Source organism: Aythya marila (assembly GCF_965140915.1).
Source record: "Aythya marila genome assembly, chromosome: 11".
Lineage (NCBI taxonomy): Eukaryota > Metazoa > Chordata > Aves > Anseriformes > Anatidae > Aythya > Aythya marila.
This window is the reverse complement of record NC_139052.1, coordinates 11,501,935-11,509,880: the sequence shown is the minus strand read 5'-3', so window position 1 is coordinate 11,509,880 and position 7,946 is coordinate 11,501,935.

The window sequence follows — 7,946 nt, the reverse complement described above, 5'->3', positions numbered from 1 at the left end:
TCTCCGGGGGCTGCCCAGCTCCGCGCCGTGCCGCACCGCCCTGCCCGCGCTTTTACTGCGCCGGGACACGCCCCCGGACACGCCCCCTGCCATATATGGCCTGCCCCGAGGGCGCGCCCTTAGGGCCGAGCCCGCGCTGCCCGGGAGCGGGGAGATCAGGAGCAGGGGGTGCAGGGGGGGAACAGGGAACAGGGAGCTGCAGGAGCCCTCGGGCCCGAAAGCCGGCCCAGGGAGACGTGGACGTGGTCTGCCCAGATGAGGCAATCCTCAAAGCCGGCTGACAGCTGCTTTCGACATACCTCGGTCCCACCTCTGCGAGTGACTCTCCAGCAGCGAGATTTAAAGCTCTTCTCTAAGAAGCGCGCTGAGGTCCATCATAGCTGCTTCTAGTCATCAAATGTGTTCTTCATTAAACCTGCTGCAGACAACAGGGATTCAATTTTACAAAACAAACCAGTAATTCATTGCTTAACAAATCAAAGTTTTAAACAACAATCTAAAGATTTTGTGATTCTCCAAAAAATAATAATTTGAAGGGGTGTTTCAATAAAATCCCAACCAATTTCTAATTCTGGCTTCTTCAAGTGAATATTGTGATACAAAATTCATCTTGAAATGAAAGCCTGAAATGCTTAGCTCCTGGTAGCCTTCTTTTTCCCAAGCAAAATCACTCAGTGATAGTATTACCAGAAAGAGCCATATCTTCTAAAATACTTCTGCAATAAGAAACGTGCTTGCTACCAGCTCTACTCTTACCTGGTAATAGAAACATTGGTAATAATTACCTAATACACGTAGTTCTGCATTTTCTCAACTTTGCACATAAGTTCACTTTTAATTTTGCCTTACAAAAGTAAAAGACAGCATAGGAAAAAATAGTTCTACCTGAGATATTTTTGTTTAAAATAGTAGAGGTCTAGATCTTTCTTTTAACCCTATTATTTTTGCTTCTGCCTTTATCACCAATGCTGTGCCATTTATTCAACTTTACTCAATCCTCTTTCAGTTAATGCTTTGTTTTTCAGTGCTAGTGCTTCAGGGCATGACCATGAATAGACATGATATTTAGCATCACTTCTATATATACGTGAGACCACAAGCAGTGCTAATGAACTCAGCAGACATATCTATAGCAGGGAGAAGGTAAACATCAGTACTACTAATGTATATTAAAAATACAGTCGTAGCACAGAGCAAAACAACTACAGTGTTAACACGCCTTAGATACAAGAGTAAGCAAGTTTTACTCTACTGGGTAATTAATAAATCAACAGTTTGCCTTTCTGGCACAGATAAACACTGCAGCTTCCCAGGAGAAATAGGACAGTACAGTTTCTCTCATCATGAATTTACATACTTTTGGGAGAAAAGTTAATTATTTTAGCTGTTACAATATCAGACATGTTTTGTCCTGTTTCAAATGACAGCAGAACTTTTTCACATCTTTGTTTGTTAAGACTCAGGTGTAATACAGTTGCCTTAAAACTATATCTCTTTGTATTGAATGTTTCCTTGTATCAAAAAACTTATTCTTCTTAGTTTCAAAAGGGATTTTTCTTGATGCTACTTACTTTCTAGTTACCTTTTTTTGCCACGTATTTAATAATAATATATTTAAAAATTTATTTTAGTTCTACTCATATGCTTTTTGTTTGATTCAGTTGATTTTTCTAAGGTCACTCTACTCACATTGACCTTCTAAAAGAATTAATCATTGGCTTGAGTCTAAATCCAAAGGTCTTGCTTCTTTTCCTGTCCTTCTCAACTTATCAGCTAGTTTTGGACCTTTGGATCATTCTTTCTCAACTCAGTTTACATAGTTTTTCTGACTCTGCACAATACTTCTTTTCCTACTTACTACATATATTTGATACTATATAGGGTCCCTAAAATTGTTGCCACCATCATTACCATGGGCTTTGCGCTGAGTGCCTTGTCATTTATTTTCCTGCTGGACTGCATTTTTTCTGCTCACATGTTTTCAGTGAAAACATTCTTTCCCATATCTCAAAAGGATGTTTCTTCTTGTCTTAGGTATATTTCCTTCTGGCCATAAGCCAATCTTCACTGGAGTACAGTCAAAGCAGGTAACCTTTCCTTCTCCTAACTGGCATATATTTTGTCTGACGTTGAAACCTTTATTCATGCTTCATTAGCATTTTCCTTCCAGCCTTCGCTGAGGGACGGTCATTTGACCCCCAGGTTGCCCTTGCTTGGGCCTTGATATTTGTAACAATTGCAATGCACCACTCATCTAAAATGCAACCTAGTGGTATCCTTATGCTTCTTTCATCACTTGACCACCTACTGTGTCACTCAAAAAAAGTCCAAGATGTCTCCTTAAAGTAGCCCCTCACATTTCTCTGCACACCTCCTCTTATGGGTAAGGACTACCCAATATAGGCTTCATATGGTTCACATTCGTGGTGTTTGAGAAGTGTCACTCTTTTGCATCAACATGAGAGTCCTCTTATTTTTCTACGCTAGGTAGCTCTTTTTATATTCCTGCTCCTCCTCCACAAGAAGGGCTTTATTCAACAATGTAAGTTTTAACAGTGACATAAGTCACGGAGAACGACAGTAACAATTACTCAAATGTAAATAAAGCTGATTTCATTCATTCAAATACCAGAAAGTTACTTAAATTTGGGCAAGTCATTTGTTACCCAAATGAAATTCTAGAATCTCTCAATATTGCATGAGTCTGGGTTTATCTGCATTTATTTTTGTGTTCTTTCAGGGTTTAATTGGACATATGGTTTACTAAGCAAGTGCTGAGCTCTTTGGATCAAAAAGTTCATTATAGGGCTGTATGATTTTTTGGGGTAATATTCTATCCATCAGTTTTGAATGACAAAGTGCCTTGCAAGCTTATATACAACCATATCATTCTGACAACTATGCAATCCGTTTAAAGCAATGTGGTTCCAATTAGCAGCAATATTCTGTCCCAAACACTAGTGTTAACAAAGATCAATGTAAGCTTAGCTACCTTTTAGTATAGTATCTGGTCTCAGACTCATGTATCTTTTTTTTTTTTTTCCCCCCCTAATATATATCTATTAGAAAAACAAAAGTATCAAGAGGTACTACAACTGTTTAAATGTGAATTTCCATCTGGTCAGGAATTGACATCCCACCTTTCAGAGCATCTGTTGTTGTCTGGAGTTGTAAAGTGGTATAGCAACGTGCCTGAAGCACTTGAGGGACATGATTTTTAAGGTTAAAAAACAGCTTATCCTGTCTTACCAGTATTTCTGCTCTATAACTGATTACAATGTTTTTGTAGAGGAAGTCTGGTCTGAGCTGGTCTCCACATTTGCATATATTCAATAGTTGTAACTTATGATATCTCTATTCAACAATAAAATTGTGAGAGATTTCAGTTCCTTGTGCCTTGTCAAGGATACTGCTTACTAAATTCCAGCAGAATATGACCACAAGAAGAGAATTTGGCACTGCAAATCTTATCTGTTAGCTAACAGGAACAACACAGAAGAATCCAACATGCTTCTTAGAAAGCAAGTTTCAAAATTCCAGAAGTTCAGAAATCTGGATTGCTAGAATTAGGAAGAACAGTTGCATCTGAAAATATTTAAACTACATATTATTTTTTCCCTTTTAAGCTCATAATATAGTTGTCAATTCTAAGAAAGAAGTCTAAAAACAGTTGAAATATTGTTAGACATTATTAAAACAACTTAATATATTTCACTTTAACTTGTGACCTGTAATAAAAGATGAAAATCAATGTACTACATTAAAAATCCTTTGAAGGAAATCTCATTGTGTGTAATTAAATAACATAAAATCTTGTTCTATCATTCTTCACATGCGATAGAAAGATATAATAAGATTTAATCTCTTACCTGACCAAACAAGCTACGTTTGTCATATGTAAAATGGTAGGAAATTCTTTCTCCCAGCTTTACCCACACCAATTTAATCTTTAAACTTGATGAGAAACTTCACATGACTTCTGCCTATTTTATTGCTTATAGTTACTAAAGGGCAAATCCTCTAGTTTTGTGGTGTTTTTTTTTTTGTTTTTTTTTTGTTTTTTTTTTTCAGTGAAACAAGTGTTGGAATTGAGTGCACCCTCAGCAAGTTTGCGAGAGACACCAAACTGAATGGTGTGTTGGATACAAGAGGAGGAAGGGAGGCCATCCAGAGGCACCTGCTCAGGCTTGAGAAGTGGGCCCACGTGAACCTCCTCAAGTTCAGCGAGGCCAAGTACAAGGTCCTGCACCTGTGCTGGGGCAATCCCAAATAGCAGCACAGACTCGGGGATGAACAGATTGAGAGCAGCCATGTAGAGAAGGACTTGAGGGCACTGGTGGATGAGAAGCTGGACATGAGCCAGCAGTACATGCTTGCAGACCGGAAAACCAATCAAATCCTGGGCTGCATAAAAAGCAGCATGACCAGCAGGTCAAGGGAGGTGATTTTTCCCCTTCTACTCTGCCCTGGTGAGACCCCCACCTGGAGCACTGCCTTCAGCTCTGAGGCACCCAGCACAAGAAAGACAGGGACCTGTTAGAGTGGGTCCAGAAGAGGGTCACAAAAATTATCAGAGGAGCACCTGGTCTACAAAGAAATGCTGAGAGCTGGGGTGGTTTAGCCTGGGAAAGAGAAGGCTCCAGGGACACCTTATTGCAGCCTTTCAATACTCAAAGGGAGCTTATAAGAAGGATGGAGACGACTTTTTACTAGGGCAATAAGACAAGGAGTAATGGTTTTAAACCAAAAGAGTCTAAATCAGATTAGATATAAGGAAGAAATTCTTCACTCAGAGGATGGTGAGACACTGTAACAGTATGTCCAGAGAAGCTTTGGTACTTCATCCCCTGGAAGTGTTCAAGGCCAGATTGGATAGGGTTTTGAGCAACCTGATCTAGTGAAAATTGTCCCTGCCAATAGCAGGGGGTTGAGTATTTAGTTTTTAATGGTTCCTTCCAACTGAAATAATTCTATGTGTACACCCAAACCCTATGCACACACTCAAATAGTCATATAACCTTGAGTTCTTAGGCAGCAAGACTGAAAATTTCATTATCTTTAAGATATCAAAAGGGGGAAAAAATCTCTTGCTTGAAAATGAGTGCACTATGTAGATGTTTCATGTTAGAAATTTAGGTAGTAATAAATCACGCTTTTCTAAGATTCCTAGCACACTGGCATGATTCAGTTCTTAGTGTATTTTTCTATTTATGCAAACATTGCTCCTTGTATTTCTTTGTGTTAAAATGCCTCAAGTTGCATTCCAAAATACTATTAAATCACATATACAATCAAAATGTATATCAACATATGTGCATCAGAAGAACATATCAATATAAATACATATTGCACTAAATCTCAATCATGTCTGATACTTTAGGAAATCATTTAACTCTTTTTTAGGGGAAACAAGATAGTACTGTAATACTGGAGGGCTGTGAAGAAACACCCAGAACAAAGCCCAGCAACTTCACAAAGGAAACAGCAGAGGTAGTAGAGGCACATATATGTGAAGGGCAGGACACCAGCCAACAAGGAGATAGAAGTTGCAATTAAATAGCAAACAATGACAGAGTTCGGGTGAGATAATCATTAGACAAATTTTTGGCTTAGAGCTAGTCCAAAAGAAGTTTTGAAATTTGAGCAAATAAAATAGTCCTTGTTCACTGAATCCAGCTGAGTTCAAGATAGGACTTTCTACTGTCCTACCAGCTACTCACAAGTTGTGATACATCACAGAAATGATTGCCTTACTAGTTCGATTAGTTTCCTAGTAGAGCCTACAGAAATGCACATTCTGACTAACTACACTGTATGTGCACGTAAACATGAGTACAAATATACATATGTAAATATCTGTTTTAATTTTAGAGGTCACGTTTCTATTATAGGAAGGTGACAGTGCTAAAGAAAGTTCTATGAAGGCAAGGGATTTAGCGATCATAATCCATGACATTTTACTCTCTGTCATTTCCAGAGATATTGCAGTGCTGACTACTGAAAAATGCAGAAGGTTCATGCAGCAAAAGGCACATCGCTTGGTCAGATAGATTTCGTTCAGACCACTATTGCCATGACTACAGTAACACGATCTGCCAACATGTTCTAGGATCAGTACTGTGACAATACTTTCTGTCCAGGCTGCCAATTGAACCACATGGCTCTACAACATTTGAAATCTCATTAATCTCAGTCATATGGTCTTTGACATACCCTGTGTTGCATTAGCATGTAAAGTTTCAAGACTGCTTTACATTTTGTCTTGAAGAATATTTATAGAAATTACTAGTAGAACTTTGCAATGCCCCTAAAATAACAACTGCAGCCAGTTTTCTTTTCCCTCCCCGTGGAGTTAAAATTGTAGCCATGTCACATTGTACCTCTGAATAACAATTTCAAAAATTCTGGTTCCTTCAACCACTGTGTGAGTGGCAACTGCAAGTAAACTACTTGGTCTCTTAATGCAAAGAAGGTTTGCATGGTTTTTGTGTCAATACCTAGCGTTTGCTCCACCTGTTTTATTTCTTGGATCAGTCAGAAAGCATCAGCCCTCCAGCAACCTCATCCATCTGAAGCTTCAAGGAGAGAACAGCTTCATGCATCAAAGTTGTTAGACTTCTATTTATTTTAGGAAGACTGCTACAAAAAACATCTTTCCTCCTCTTCACCTTTCCACACTGAAACAGAGAATGCCTTGAAGAGACTCTCTGACAAAAGAGAGTGGTTTATTAAGCCACAGAACCTCAGCATTTTTTTGAGCTTTAAATATTCTCTTTGACAGATGTGTACTGACTCAAGCATTATGTTATAGTGTATGCATGCAGTTCATTCCTGTGAAAGAGGCTGAAGAATCCCCGGACTAAACAAGACCATGGATCTCATCTGTTCAGTTTGCCATAGCTCAGTAACTAAGGCTGTGAGAATAAAGCTTCTTTTCACCCCATCCCTTTTCAAAGAAAACACATTTCTTTGATAAGTATATTCCATCACTCAATGCTCTTTTTTGGCAGCAGCCGTGACTAATGCTCAAACTGTAATGCCCCTTAAAAGTCTGTCAAGTATAATCTTGAATAGTGATTTCATAAATTCATTATGATTTATGCACTGAATCTGATTCAAGCCTAAATTTTGTGGTTCAAAAACAACACTGGATTTGGACACATGGCTGCTATCTACCCTTCTATCATAAAAGAAAAAAAAAAAAAAGTAAAGGCAAAATTTGTTGAAAAGGGGTAATTTTAAATTCTTCTGAGGACAAGGCTCAGCTAAGTTATCTGCTTAATCCTTACCCTTTCATCTCCTCTTGCCCACTTCAGTTTTTGACAGCTGATAAGCTCTCAGCAGCAAAGAGGAGGGAGCAGGTAGCATGCACACCATCACTCGTATACCCCTACTAACATCACTATCTGAACTCTGAACCAATTTCTGCTGACTGAGCTCTCGAAGGAGCTTGGCTTTGCATCTGTAATGAACTAAGAGAATCCTAAATCTATTTATGGGATGGAAACGTTTCCTCAACTCCACAAAAGAGCATTGAGCAAGACTCCCTTTGGGGTTTCTGTATTAGGAGACAAGATAATTCCTGAGCTTTGACAGCTCCCTTCCCTGATCTTAAAGAGCACATCTGCTCTGCTGAATTCTAACCATCTCTGTCCAGGGAGGATAAGGATGGGCTCAGTACCAAGAATTCAGCTACCATCCAGTGCCAGGAATCTCTCACATGTCATCGTAGAACATTACAATTTGATTCCTAGAATTTCATACCAGTTGCTTTTAACACATCTACAACAGAAAGATGAGTTGCACTATGAATCAGAGAGCTTCACCTTCAGCCAGCTGTAACTGAGCAGAGAGCTGTGTGTGAGCTGGTATCTCAACAGAAAATAGTTCTCTGTTCAGTAAATAGTTCATAGCTTAGAAGTAAACATGGCACTGTAAGAAGATTT